Source organism: Acomys russatus, chromosome 22, assembly GCF_903995435.1.
Source record: "Acomys russatus chromosome 22, mAcoRus1.1, whole genome shotgun sequence".
Lineage (NCBI taxonomy): Eukaryota > Metazoa > Chordata > Mammalia > Rodentia > Muridae > Acomys > Acomys russatus.
Window position 1 is genome coordinate 58,655,889 of NC_067158.1, and position 14,518 is coordinate 58,670,406.

Consider the following 14,518-nt stretch of genomic DNA (forward strand, 5'->3'; position numbering starts at 1 on the left):
CAGATAAAATGTAATAAAAATTACAAGTAGAGTAACAAGTACAAATAAACACATTTAACTGAATAAAAGAACATTATTTTCCCTGTGAAGAATGAATAACACAGCAGGGATGGTTTGGGTATAGTTTTATTTACTTATTTATTCTTTTTTATTTTATTAATTGCTGACTTTGCCTCCCCATCATAGGACCCTCCCTCCTCTCCCTCTGCTCCCATGCTCCATCCCTGTTTCCCCTAACCCCCTACTCTACTCCTCAGAGAAGGGAACCCCATCTACACACCCACACCAGCATATCAAGTCTCATCAGGACAGAGAGCATCCTCTTCCCCTGTGGCCTTGGAAGGCAGCCCCCCACCAGGGGAAAGTGATATAAAAGCAGGCAACAGGGTCCATGTCAGAGTCAGCCTCCAATTCTCCTTAGTAGGGTACTCATATGAGGATCAAGCAGTCCATCTCCATCTGTGTAGGGGATCTAGCTCCAGCCCATGCATAGTTGTTGGCTGTAGCTTCGGTCTCCACAAGCCACCAATGTCCCTGGTTAGTTGGCTCTGTTGGGCTTCTTGATGCGCTCCTTTCCCCTCTGAGTTCTCGTTTCCTTCCTCCCACTCTTCCACAAGATTCCCTGAGCTCGAGAATCTTTTGGCTGTGGGTCTCCGCATCCCTTTGCATCAGTTTTCTGGGTGGACAGCTATGCTGGGCTCCCATCTGCAAGCACAGCAGAGTATCAGTAATAGGGTCAGGGGTTGGCTGTTTCCTATGTGGTGCGTCTGAGATTGGGCCAGGCACCGGTTGGACATTTCCCCAATCCCTGCTTTATTTTTGTCCCTGCTATCTTACAGGCAGGGTAAGTTTTGGATTGAAGTTTTTGTGGGTGGGTTGGTGGAATCCTTCCAATAGGATTCATGTCTAGTCACAGGGTGACCTTTGCAGTCTGCTGGACCACTGCTACTAGGAGTCTCAGGTGGAGTCACTCTTGCTCCTCCCAGGAGCCTACCCTGTAGTAGGTAGGTCTCTAGCTTGTCACAGAGATGCCCACACCCATGGCTTCTCTTCTCTGTGCACTCCCTCTGTCCTCCCACCCCCCAACTCTCCCCAGGTGTGTTATTGACCTTCATTTCTCCATTTTTCTCTGTGCTCCCTCTCTTACCCTGTCCCCTCTCTTTAACCAGTCCTATGTTTAGTCTAGTTCCACCTGAGTGATTTTTCAAGCACACTCCCTTGGGTCCTCCTTGTCACTTATCTTCTTTGGGTCTGTGAATTGTAACATGGTTATCCTGTACTTTACAGCTAAAATGCACATAACAACAAAGTATAATTCAGAGATTCTGGGTAAAACATTTAAGATTGATTGTGAATTTTAGACAAATGGTAAATCATTGCCAGTCTTCTTATGATATTGTGTGGAGGACATGTATTTTGTCCTTCCTGAAAAGGTAGGGGGTCAAGGGGTAAGAGGGCGGGAGGGTAGGGCCAAGAGGAGAGGAGGGAGGGGGCTGTGATAGGGATGTAAAGTGAATAGATAAATTAATTTAACTTTAAAATGACAGTGTTTTCCTGTCTTAGTGCACTGGCATTTATTTTCCTCTCTTTATTACTTTCCGATCTAAAACACTGGCTTTATAAATCCTTAAAAGCAGCCCAGGTCACTTTAGTTAATGTGTCAGATTGTCCACCTAGCTTCTAAAGTATATGTATATATATATATATATATATATATATATATATATATATATATATATAGAGAGAGAGAGAGAGAGAGAGAGAGAGAGAGAGAGAGAGAGAGAAAGAGAGAGATTATAAAATTTTCTTTTCCTTGTATCACATAATTTAATTGATCATTGAGCTCTGTCTTTAAATATATCAATTCTGTTTGTGCCCATATTTTCTGCATACGGTTGGGACCATATCATTTATGAGTCCTTTCAATTTATGTGTTTTATATACAAGACTTATGGCACAGCCTTTTCTTATCCTAATTACTTTTTTTTCAGTGCTTAGTTTAGATATTCTTGCCTCAAAGAACCCTCTCCTGGATGTTGCACTATAATACTCACCCCAAATCTTTGTAATGAACGAACAGTAAAAACATAAAGTATGCAGTCTCCACACAGAGCTTTCACAATGAATGACAAGTGAAAAAAAATGCCTGCCTTACTTTATTATTGATTTGACATAGGTGAATGGAATTAAAACCTTTTAACAACTTAAATTGTACTTTTAATTAATCAATTAAACCACTTTACATCCTGATTCTAGTCCCCGCCCTTCCCTCCTCCCAGTCCCACCTTCCCTTCCTCTTCCCTCCCTTATTCCTCAGAAAAAGGGAGTGCTTTTCTACCCACCTACCCTAGCTCATCAAATCCTATCAGGACTGAGCATTGCCTCTTCCGCTGTGGCCTGCCCAGGCAGCCCAGCCAGCCGGTGACTGATAAAAAGCAGGCAATCTTTTGGGTATATGCCTAGGAGTGGTATAGCTCGCTCTTGAGATAGCACTATTCTTAATTTTCTGAGAAAGTGCCAGGTTGTTTTCCAAAGTGGTTGTGCAAGTTTGTGCTTCCACCAGCAATGGAGGAATGTTCCCCTTTCTCCATATCATGCCAGCATTGTCAATTGAGTTTTTTATTGTATCCATTCTGATAGGTGTAAGATGGAATCTCAGAGTCATTTTGATTTGCATTTCCCTGATGAATAAAGACATTGAGCATTTCTTTAAGTGTTTCTTGGCCATTCCACTTCTGGGCTTATACTCCAAAGATGCTCCACCATACAACAATTACACTTGCTCAACTATGTTCATAGCAACTTTATTCATAATAACCAGAATCTGGGAACAACCTAGATGTCCCTCAGTTGAAGAATTGATAAAGAAACTGTTGTACATTTACACAGCAGAACACTACTTTTAAAATAAGGAAATCTTGAAGTTTGTAGACAAATGGATGGAACTAGAACAGATCATCCTGAGTGAGGTAACCCAGACCCAGAAAGACACACATAGTATATCCTCACATACAAATGGATATAAGCCCAACATAGATGTTTTCTGTGAGACTCCACACAGTGGGGATTCAGGACAGATACTGGGAATCTCAGCTGGACTATGGGCAGAGTGCTGAAAGTTTTATGGAAGAATACGGGAGCAGAAGGCTCCAGAGAGTCAGGGGTTCCACCTACAGACCGTCAAGGCCAACAGATCTGCACCCAGAGCGTGGAGCCTACACTGATTGATGCACCAACAAGAACAATGCATACAGAGTACTTGGATCCACTGTTCAGATGTAGCTGATGGACAGATCATCCCTCACGTGGGGGTGGTGGGTGGGAGGACATCAGTGACTTCCTCTGACAGGAATTCTGGTGCCTCTCATTTGATATTTACCCCTTGGCAGGGCAGCCTTGCAGGCATGTAGAAGAAGGGGATGCAGGGTATCAGGATGAGACTTGAAAGGCTGTGATTAGAAGATGGAGGAGGAATGCACCCCCACCAGAGGTCTCGGAGAGGGGAATAGGGTGGAAGAGGGAGAGAGGGTCGGAACAAGGGCATAAGTGTGAGGGGAGGGGGTAACAATTAGGATGTAATGTGAATAAATTATAGTATACAATTTAAAAAATAAAAGAATAAGAAAAAAACCAGGCAATCAAGGCCATGTCTGAGACAGCCACCCCTTCCCCAACTCCCCTTACTAGGGGACCCACATAAGCCTCGGCAGCCCATCTTCCACATCTCTGTAGGGGGCCTAGGTCCAGTCTATTCATGGCTCTCTTGGTTGGTGCTTCACTCTACATAAGCCCCTCTGAGCCCTGGTTAGTTGGCTCTGTTGGTCTCCTTGTGGAGTTCCTGTTACCTCCAAGTCCTTCTATCCACAAGACTCCATACATTTTGCCCAGTGTTTTGCTATGAAGTCTCCACATGTTTTGATCTGCTGCTGTGCATGGCCTCTCGGAGGACAGCTATGCTAGGCTCTTTTCTGTGAGCATAGTAGAGTATTGTTAATGGTGTCAGGGTTTGGCTCTCTCTTATGAGGTGGATCTTGGGTTAGGCCAGGCATTGGTTAGGTGTCCCTCAATCTCTGTAGACCCAGGAACACACACATGGTATGTACTCACAAGTATTAGCCATCTAGTACAGAATAAACATACTCCAATACACAGAACCAAAGATGATAAGTAACAAGAAAGACTCAAAGAAGGATGATTAACTCTCACTCAGAAGGGGAAGTAGAATGGACAATGAAATGATTGAAGAGAGGGAAGAAGGTAGGAGAGGGAGCGCAGAGAAATGTGGGTGGAGATCTGACCTAGGGAGAACAGGACAGAGAGCCTGCAGAGAGAAGAGAAATCATAGACAGAGGCATCTCTCAGACAAGCTGGAGACATAGGCAAGGGTAGGCTTCTGGGAGGATGTGGGGGTGACTCTAATTGAGATTACTAGTATCAGGGTTCATGGAGACTGAATAGGACACCTTCTCACTAGACAAGATTCCTGGTAGAGGGGGAGAGTACCAACCCACCCACTAAGTTGTATTTTATACATAAAGTTTTATTTAACTACAGTTAGTCATCTTTCTTATAACCTAAATAATAGTAATTTTACAGAGTTATTAAAACTTAATCTAATGTCAGTAAGCTCAAACTAAGCAACAAAGGTAGAAAGTGGGGATGGCAAGATGACGGAGTTCTTGCTGTCAAACCTAATGACCTACAATAGATTCCTTAGACATTCATACTAAAAGGAGAGAACTTAACTGCCATAAACTGTCATCTGAAGTTCATGGACATGTGCACTTGCATGTGTGAGCGCATGTGTGTACACACACACACACTGACACAGACACACACACACACACACACACTTGCAGGCATACCTCTAATAACTAAATACAAATTTACAACTATTTTAATGTGATATTTACATCTAATATATTGCAGCTGAAATATACATTCAAGCTACATGTCACCAGTTACTCTGTGCTTGGACTACTTCTTAATATTACACGTATGAATATGAGAAAGGTGCTATTTTAAGTCTTAATTTTATTATTAGAAATATTTTTACTTTACTTTTGAGATTTTAATATAAATACATTTGTTCCTTCCTTTTCCTCCCACCAAACTCTCCCATATACCCCCTCACCACCACCAATTTCATGGCCTCTTTTCATTAATTATTATTTTATGAAGATATGCATATGTATATGCTTAGGTATAACCTGTTTAGTCTGTGTAATATTGCTTGTGCATATGTATTCTTTGCTCAGAAAAGTTCTAAAATGTTTTCTCTGTCTTATAAGGCTGTTAATACACAAGGTATCACTCAGGTACTACTAAGAATATCAGTGTTGTATAGTAAATTTTACTGTATTACTAATAATAATTTATAGATTTATAAATATTGTAAATGTAAATAATTCTCAACTTTAAATACACTTTATCAATTAAGAAAAACAAACTTCTGTGGAACAAATCCTTCCTTGAGTAAAATGGACCTATACATGCAGTCTATTTTACAAATGACCTTTACTGCTGTGACTGAAACCATCTTTTTTCATCCTTTCATCCCTGTCACTCTCATTTGTACAACTGTCAGTTGATGGTCAAACATGTATAGAGAATTTCATCTGTCTTTCATCCTGAATGGAATCACTCACAGGCTCCCAAATCTAAGCTTTTATCGCACAGAGTATATGATAGCAGATTCAAAAGACATCCTCTACCTCCATAACAATAATTACAGCACCTTTGGGAAACACTAACTTCAAACAGAATGAATATAAAATCAAAAGACCTTTCTCGCTTTGCGTAAGTGATTTCTAACAAGCAGCCCAAGTTTAACAATCATCCATAAAGCTGTATTCACTCATGTGATGAGAATCTAAAAAGCTCAGTAGCAACCTTCAAGGCATTCATTCATTGGTTATTTATTTTGAACAGTCTGTCCTCACTTCTTAATGTGCTGCTGGGCAGGATCTGCCCCATCCCGATTACTTCATGTATATCGTCCCAGCCTGTTTAGTCTCAGCTGAGTTATTTTCCTGACCAGACTGGCATTCTTTCTGCTTTTTAGCTGCTATCTACACTGTGATAAACTTTGAACTTTCTATAAAATTTCACCCCTTTTCCCATCTTTTCTTGAGCACAGATTTTTTTTAACACTTTAACAAAATTTCAGGACATAGTCTCCTTAGTTATGTTCTATGACTTATATGCCAGGATATGTACTTATGAATATGTCTCTTGATTGCAATGTGGCAGAACATTTGGCACAATTCACAGAAAAGTTAATAATGTTATTTCTTATGATTTAATCTGCTATCCTACAATGGGTTCAGCCTGCTTAAGTTTACCCAACCATTCAAAGATCAATATGTCAAGCCTTAGTATGCCCTGTATATCTGGATCATGCTTTACAATATAGGCTAATCTACTTATGTACTCTTCCTTACCCCAGATCATAAAAGTGTGTGTGTGTGTGTGTTTGTGTGTGTGTGTGTGTGTGTGTGTGTGTGTGTGTGTGTGTGTGTGTGTGTGTGTGTGTGTGTTGCGGTAATCGTTTGCTGAAAACAGCAAACAAGTTAGAAGTAGATTAAAACAAATATCAGCTGTAAATATTGCATCCAGCATCGCTATTGGTCTTTGGCAGCACTGTTTGCATTTCTGTGTTATGTGGAAGCAGTGACGTAACTCGGAGAAGTCCTTATTCCTTTCCTACAACCATCTTCTGTGCTGTTCAGCAGATAGAGAGCAAAGCCCAGTGTTCAGGATTGGTGCAGAGACAGGGATAGATTCAAACAGAGGCAGATGAGACCTTGACAGTCAGACATCAGACATGTACAGACAAGAGGCAGGCTCCTAGACATACCAATAACCACAAAGGTAGACAGGAGTAAGACACGCACAGAGATGTGGATAATTCACATTAGGCCTCACTCTTGATCAGCTTACTCCGAAAGGATGTGCTTTGTTTTCATTACTTAATGCAAAACAGACACGTTTTAGTGCACAAGAGACTATCATTAATGCATTAGCCAACACAACATTCTGTTATATACCAAATTCAAGCTAAAATCTTAATGTTTTCAGTTTTACACATTTTATACAAATTTAAGTATGATTATTTTAAGTCATAAGTTTTTTACTACAATATTTAACAATGTTACCTTATAATGCCCATATTAAATAATCTAGCCAAAATTGATAAAATAAGGAATAAAATGCTACTTTATATGTAGGAATGTTCTTCAGTTAATTAGGGTACATGCAGATAATAAATTTATACACTTTCACTTTTGAAGAAACCTGCTGCCACTTATATTGAAATGAATATGTCGGTCTGTCTATTCATGTTCTAAATAATAAGCATAATTTTCAGATTTTCATAGTACTGTTGATACATTTTCTTCTTCAGTTTAAGTTTAAGGAAAGATGGGATCAGGCTTCAGAAGAGAAGCGACAAACGGATGCTGTGACTTCCTCCTCCAAACCTCTTTACCTCTGTTATCTATGCAGAAGCTCAACACGTTTCCCCCAGTTTGGGTAAAAAACCCTGATGTTTGCAGGCCCAACCACAGGTCAGATGGAGCAAACAACCCCCCACAATTATCATGAAAGACCCAGGCAAGACCCCCAAACAAGACCCCATGTTATATGTCTATGTAGTAAAGTGTAGGACAGTTACATAGTGTGTTCCAGCAGTCAAACTTAAAACTACACTTTTGAAAACAAATACTTTTAAAATCTTTACAACCATGTTTTATTGGCTATTAACAAATTTTCAAACATGAATACACTTAATTTTTATTACAACTATCTATAAAGACCAGGCTGACCTGTTTGAACAAATAACAAATTAAAATACTTACAGTTTAAGAATTATATTCATATAAGTTACTACATTCCTTTGGTTCAGGCTCCTCCAAGTGATATTGATAAATTTAATCAGACATTGCCTAACTTAGAGGAGAGGGGAGCAACACCTACACAATAATCTCTAATTAAAAACTTTCAAGTGGAAGTTGCTGCTCCCTGCCTAGAACCTAAGAGGTGCAGCATTTATAGCACAGAAACGAGGCTTTGGGATGTCCCTGGTATTATTGACCAGAAATAATACACAGCGATAGTAACACAACATAGACCTAAAAGGTTTAGTGGACTTTGGAGTCTAAGACTGCCATTTTAGAACTGTGGTATTATCACTTGAAAATATGTGTACACACACACACACACACACACACACACACACACACACACAAACACAAAGTCTGTAGCCAGCAAAGTACACTTTGTTCAATTTAAGTTGAAACTCATGTGTATAACTAAATAAAAGAAATGTTAATTAAACTGAGAAGTTTACAGAAGCTCCCATGTGCTACTGAGTAGCATGTATATTCTTGTGTGTGTGTGTGTGTGTGTGTGTGTGTGTGTGTGAGTCTGTGTGGTGTGTGTGTATGTGGTGTGTGTGTGTGTGTGTGTGTGTGTGTGTGTGTGTGTGTGTGTGTAATATCCTGTAGATATCTTCTACGTGGTTTTATGAGTCATTTTGTTCTCAGGCTTCCCTGTTTATTTTTGATCCTGATAAACTATCTATTGGGAAAATGTGGCACTGAAATCATCTACTATCATTGATCTTATGTTACTGTGTGTCTTTTCTTCGACTAGTTTGCTGTCTATGAAATTGTGCACACAAGAGTTTAGTGCATACATGTTTAGTATTATAGTTGATTTTTTGTGAAAATTAGTTTCTCCCAGGGATGAGACCTCTTATTGGTTATCTAATGCAGATTGATCAGACTTGAACCTATACACACAAACATCAAAAACATACTCAGGAGTTCCTAATGACATGTTAAGAAAAATATTCAGTAAAAAAAAAATACTGTAGTTGAAAACACAGAGTATTCTGGACTCTGATCCCTGGTAGTTGAGGAATACTTCATTGGGACCAAATGGTATGAAGGCATGTACGGTGCACAGCACAGATGTGTGTTAAGATCCAGTGAAGTCCCATGAGAGAACATGGCTGAGTGCTGCTGCGAACAATTCAGATTTATTATGCTGAAACAATTAGTGTTTAGACATAGTGTGTTCAGAAACGTTTTCCAGTTGTCAAATTCATATAGTTCCTACAATCAGTTATGCTATTCAATACAAGTTTCTATGCACAGATTCAGTGGTCATGATTTAGAAAGGACCTTAAAGTTTCAGTGTCTCAGTGTTATCTCTTAAAGATTTTCTGCCTTTGAAGACATTTTTAAGTCAGTGCACCTTAATTTTCATTTTCTCGTTTTAAAAAAATCATTACAAATTATTTCAAATTTGTTGGTAATTGTATATGAGGTGGATTTGTTTTCGTGCAAAATGGTGAACAAAACTTCAAACCAAACTAACTAAAAGGCAGAGAGACAGTATTGAAATCAACAAAATCAGAAATGAAAAGGGAGACATAACAACAGACACTGAAGAAATTCAAAGAATCATAAGATCCTACTTTGAAGGCATATACGCCACAAAATTTGAAAATCTAAGGGAAATAGATGATTTTCTTGATCAATTTCACTTGCCAAAGTTGAATGAAGAACAGATAAACAAGCTAAATAGGCCCATTTCCCCTACAGAAATAGAAGCAATCGTCAATGTTCTCCCAACCAAAAAAAAACCCAGGGTCAGATGGTTTCAGTGCAGAATTCTACCAGACCTTCAAGGGCAAGCTAATACCGATACTCTTCAAGCTACTCCAAAAGATAGAAATGGATGGAAAATTACCAAATTCATTCTATGAGGCCATAGTCTCATTGATACCTAAACCTCACAAAGACTCAACAAAGAAAGAGAATTTCAGACCAATTTCTCTTATGAACATAGATGCAAAAATACTAAATAAAATACTTGCAAAACGAATACAGGAACACATCAAAGATATCATTCATCATGACCAAGTAGGCTTCATTCCAGGCATGCAGGGATGGTTTAATATATGGAAATCCATCAATGTAATCCACCATATAAACAAACTGAAAATAAAAAACCACATGATCATCTCCTTGGATGCAGAGAAAGCATTTGATAAAATTCAACACCCATTCATGTTTAAAGTTTTAGAGAGATCGGGGATACAAGGCACTTTCCTCAACATAATAAAGGCTATATACAGCAAGCCAACAGCCAAAATCAAAGTAAATGGTGAGATACTCAAGGAAATTCCTCTAAAATCGGGAACAAGGCAAGGCTGCCCACTCTCTCCATATCTCTTCAATATAGTACTCGAAGTTCTAGCCAGAGCAATAAGACAACAAAAGGAGATCAAGGGTATCCAAATGGGAAAGGAGGAGTCAAATTATCCCTATTTGCAGATGATATGATAGTGTACATAAGTGACCCTCAAAATTTCACCAGAGAAGTCCTAAAGCTGATAAACACCTTCAGCGAATTGGCTGGATACAAAATTAACTCAAAAAAATCTGTAGCCTTCCTATACACAAGTGAGAAGCTTGCAGAGGAAGAAATTAGGAAAACCACACCCTTCACATTAGCCACAAGCAATATATAATATCTAGGAGTTACCCTAACTAAGCAAGTGAAGGACTTGTATGAAAAAAATTTCAAAACTCTGAAGAAAGAGATTGAAGATGACCTGAGAAAATGGCATGATCTTCCTTGCTCATGGATCGGGAGAATTAACATAGTAAAAATGGCCATCCTACCAAAAGCAATCTACAGATTCAATGCAATCCCTATCAAAATACCTACACAATTTTTTAAAGACATTGAAAGTTCAATTCTGAACTTCATATGGAAAAACAAAAAACCCAGAATAGCTAAAACAATCTTGTACAATAAAAGATGTTCCGGAGGAATCTCCATACCTGATCTCAAACTGTACTATAAAGCAATAGTAATTAAAACAGCATGGTACTGGCACAGCAACAGGCTGGTTGATCAGTGGAATCGAATCGAAGACCCAGATATGAATGCACACACATATGGTCACTTGATTTTTGACAAAGAAGCCAAATCCATTCAATGGAAAAAGGATAGCATCTTCAACAAATGGTGCTGGTCTAACTGGAGGTCTATGTGTAAAAAAATGAAACTGGACCCATATTTGTCACCTTGCACAAAACTCAAATCCAAGTGGATTAAAGACCTCAACATAAAACCAGAGACACTAAGCCACTTAGAGAAAAAAGTAGGGAAGAGCCTTGAACATATTGGCACAGGAGACAACTTCCTGAACAGAACACCAACGGCCCAGGCCTTAATGTCAACCATTAATAAATGAGACCTCATGAGGCTGAGAAGCTTCTGTAAGGCAGGAGACACTGTCAAGAGAACAAAGCGAGAGCCTACAGACTGGGAAAAAATCTTCACCAACCCTACATCTGACAAAGGTCTAATATCCAAAATATATAAAGAACTCAAGAAATTAAACACCACCAAACCAAATAACCCAATAGAGAAATGGGGCTTGGAACTAAACAGAGAATTCTCAACAGAGGAGTATCAAATGGCTGAGAAACACTTAAAGAAATGCTCAACCTCCTTAGTCATCAGGGAAATGCAAATCAAAACAACTCTGAGATTCCATCTTACACCCATCAGAATGGCTAAGATCAAAAACTCAAGCGACACCACATGCTGGCGAGGATGTGGGGAGAGAGGAACACTCCTTCATTGCTGGTGGGGATGCAAACTAGTACAGCCACTTTGGAAATCTATCTGGTGCTATCTCAGAAAAATGGGAATAGGGCTTCCTCAAGACCCAGCTATTCCACTCCTTGGAATATACCCAGAAGATGCTCCAGCACACAACAAGAAAATTTGCTCAACCATGTTCATAGCAGCCTTATTCATAATAGCCATCACATGGAAACAGCCTAAGTGTCCCTCAGTAGAAGAGTGGATAAAGAAACTGTGGTACATATACACTATGGAATACTACTCAGCTATTAAAAACAAGGAATTCCCGAAATTTGTGGATAAATGGATTGAGCTAGAAATGATCATAATGAGTGAGTTAACCCAGAAGCAGTAAGAGTTAAATGGTATATACTCACTTATATCTGCATACTAGCCCAAGGGGCATGTCCCATGAAAGTCTTCACTTACCAGGAAACTGGGACAGAAGGGAGGACATCCTATTGGGACTCTAGATGAGAGAAGCATGGGAGAATAGCAAAGTAGAAGGATCCAGAGGGTCCTAGAAATCTACAAGTAGAACAATATGATAGGCAGATTTGGGCCCAGGGGTCCCGCTCAAACTAAGGCACCAGCCAAGGACAATACAGGAGGTAAACTTTAAACCCCTTCCCAGATCTAGCCAATGGTCAGAATATTCTCTACAGTTGAGTGGAGAGTGTGATATGACTTTCTCACGTACTATGGTGCTTCACATTTGACCATGTCCCCTGGAGGGGGAGACCTGGTGGCACTCAGAGGAAGGACAAGAGGTAGCCAAGAAGAGACTTGATACCCTATGAGAATATACAGGGGGAAGTAATCCCCCTCAGGAACAGTCATAGGGGAGGGGAATAATGGGAAAATGGGTGGGGGGGAGGAAGGGGGGATACAAGGGATGGGATAAACATTGAGATGTAACAAGAATAAATTAATTTAAAAAAAAAGAAAAAAAAACTTCAAACCATAGTATATGTAAGAAATCATTGTCATTGTGAGTTAATGCTCATAACTGGCCATGTCTGCATGAAATTGTTCCTACAAATGGGAATCTATATATCTCCTGAATATTTCTAGTGGGTTTATGGGCATCACCAGATGACCTAAACTGGATAGGTTAAGGGCCTAACTTCAGATGGATAACACTCTTCAACAGGAATTCAGAAATTATATTATATGACTGTAGATATTAATGGCATTCCAAGTGGAATTATTACGTATGAAACAGACAAAAATTTGGTGCCTTGTCATTTCCATTACAATTATAAGTAGAAATAGATCACTTCAGGCAGATGGATCACTGTGAGTTTGAGGCCAGCCTGGTCTACAAAGTGACTCCAGGACAGCCAAGGCTACACAGAGGAACCCTGTCTCGAAATAAAAAAAATGAGTAGTTAAAATGACAGTTAAATATGATCTACAGAAGTCACAGAAGCCATAGACTATTAGTCTTAGCAACACTGGAATAAGAGATCTAGTGGGAACAAAGTAAATAAGCACTTTTGACAAGTACTTCTCAACACAACTGAAAGACAGTGACATTAATTTTTGGTTCCAAAAAGCCTTGAAGTAGCACTAGGAAATATATAAGTAATTTACAGATGATGTTAAAGGTCTTAAAGCTATTTCTTAAAATCTGGAAGGGTCTACAATAGGCCGAGTGGGAAAGCAGAGCAGAGTGTTTCAAAGAAAGATAAAACAGAGCCTATCTGAAGGTCAGAAAACATCTCCAGGGAATGGCACATAAAATAGTTTAATCTCAAAGAAAAACGGCAATAGAATGCTGTTTATAATTTAGGATGTGTACAAAGGTCATATTACATTTAATTTGAAGTTAGTCTTTCTGAGATTATTCATTAAGCCATGCCCTGGCATGATTAGATTTATGGTTTAGAAAACTCTGTCTGGGCATGAATAGTCAGCATTAATTGAGACACTCTAGGAGAGAAACTCTTTAGAGGGATGGGGAAGGGGACTTAAAGGAGCAATAGCATTAGGAGGAAATAAAAGTGATAGGTTCAAGGTCAAAAAAAGTATTCCTAGGGTTTATTTTATCTACTATGATGGTTTGAATGTCATCCATACACTCTTGTAGTTGAACATTTGATCCCCAGTGCTACTTGGGGTAAATTAATACTTTTAGGATTGAGAGCATTCCTGAAGAAAGTGTGTCACTAGGGGAGGGCTTTGAACCTCGCCCTACTTCCGGAGCTCTGTTCTCTAGGACAGTGACTGAAATATGTTCAGCCAGCTCTCTGCTCCAGCCACTGGCTGCCATGCCTTCTGGCTTGTATTGACTCTAACACTCTGAAGCAGAGCGGAAGTCAAAGCCCGCGTTCTTCCTTAAGTTTCTTTTGGTCAGAGAGCTTTATTACAGAGCAAACTACTATCTGATATAACTATTCACAAAGGTGGTGACAAGAGTTGTTGAGAGAGAGAGAGAGAGAGAGAGAGAGAGAGAGAGAGAGAGAGAGAGAGAGAGAGAGAGAGAATGAAGAAAGGAAACATAAGAGTGCATAGACATAGGCTTTCTTAAACTGGCAGTGTAGGTAGGGGCACTGAGATGATCAGTTCCTAACATATCACTTTGCATAGATAATTCTGCCATGCCTGTGCTTTTATGGTAACAAGTATAAGAATTTTCACTATTGGAAAGTTCTTAATGCATATGCCACTGCAAGATTTTTCAAATGCTATTCATTTTTGGAAAGGCTTCTAATCACCAGCATGAAGTGAAGACAAACAATAGAACAAAATGGACAGATAAAGTGACTATTAAGATGGTGATGGGTCCTGATACTCAATCATATGTTTTCCAGGCAAATTTATTTTATCAAACAAAGGTACC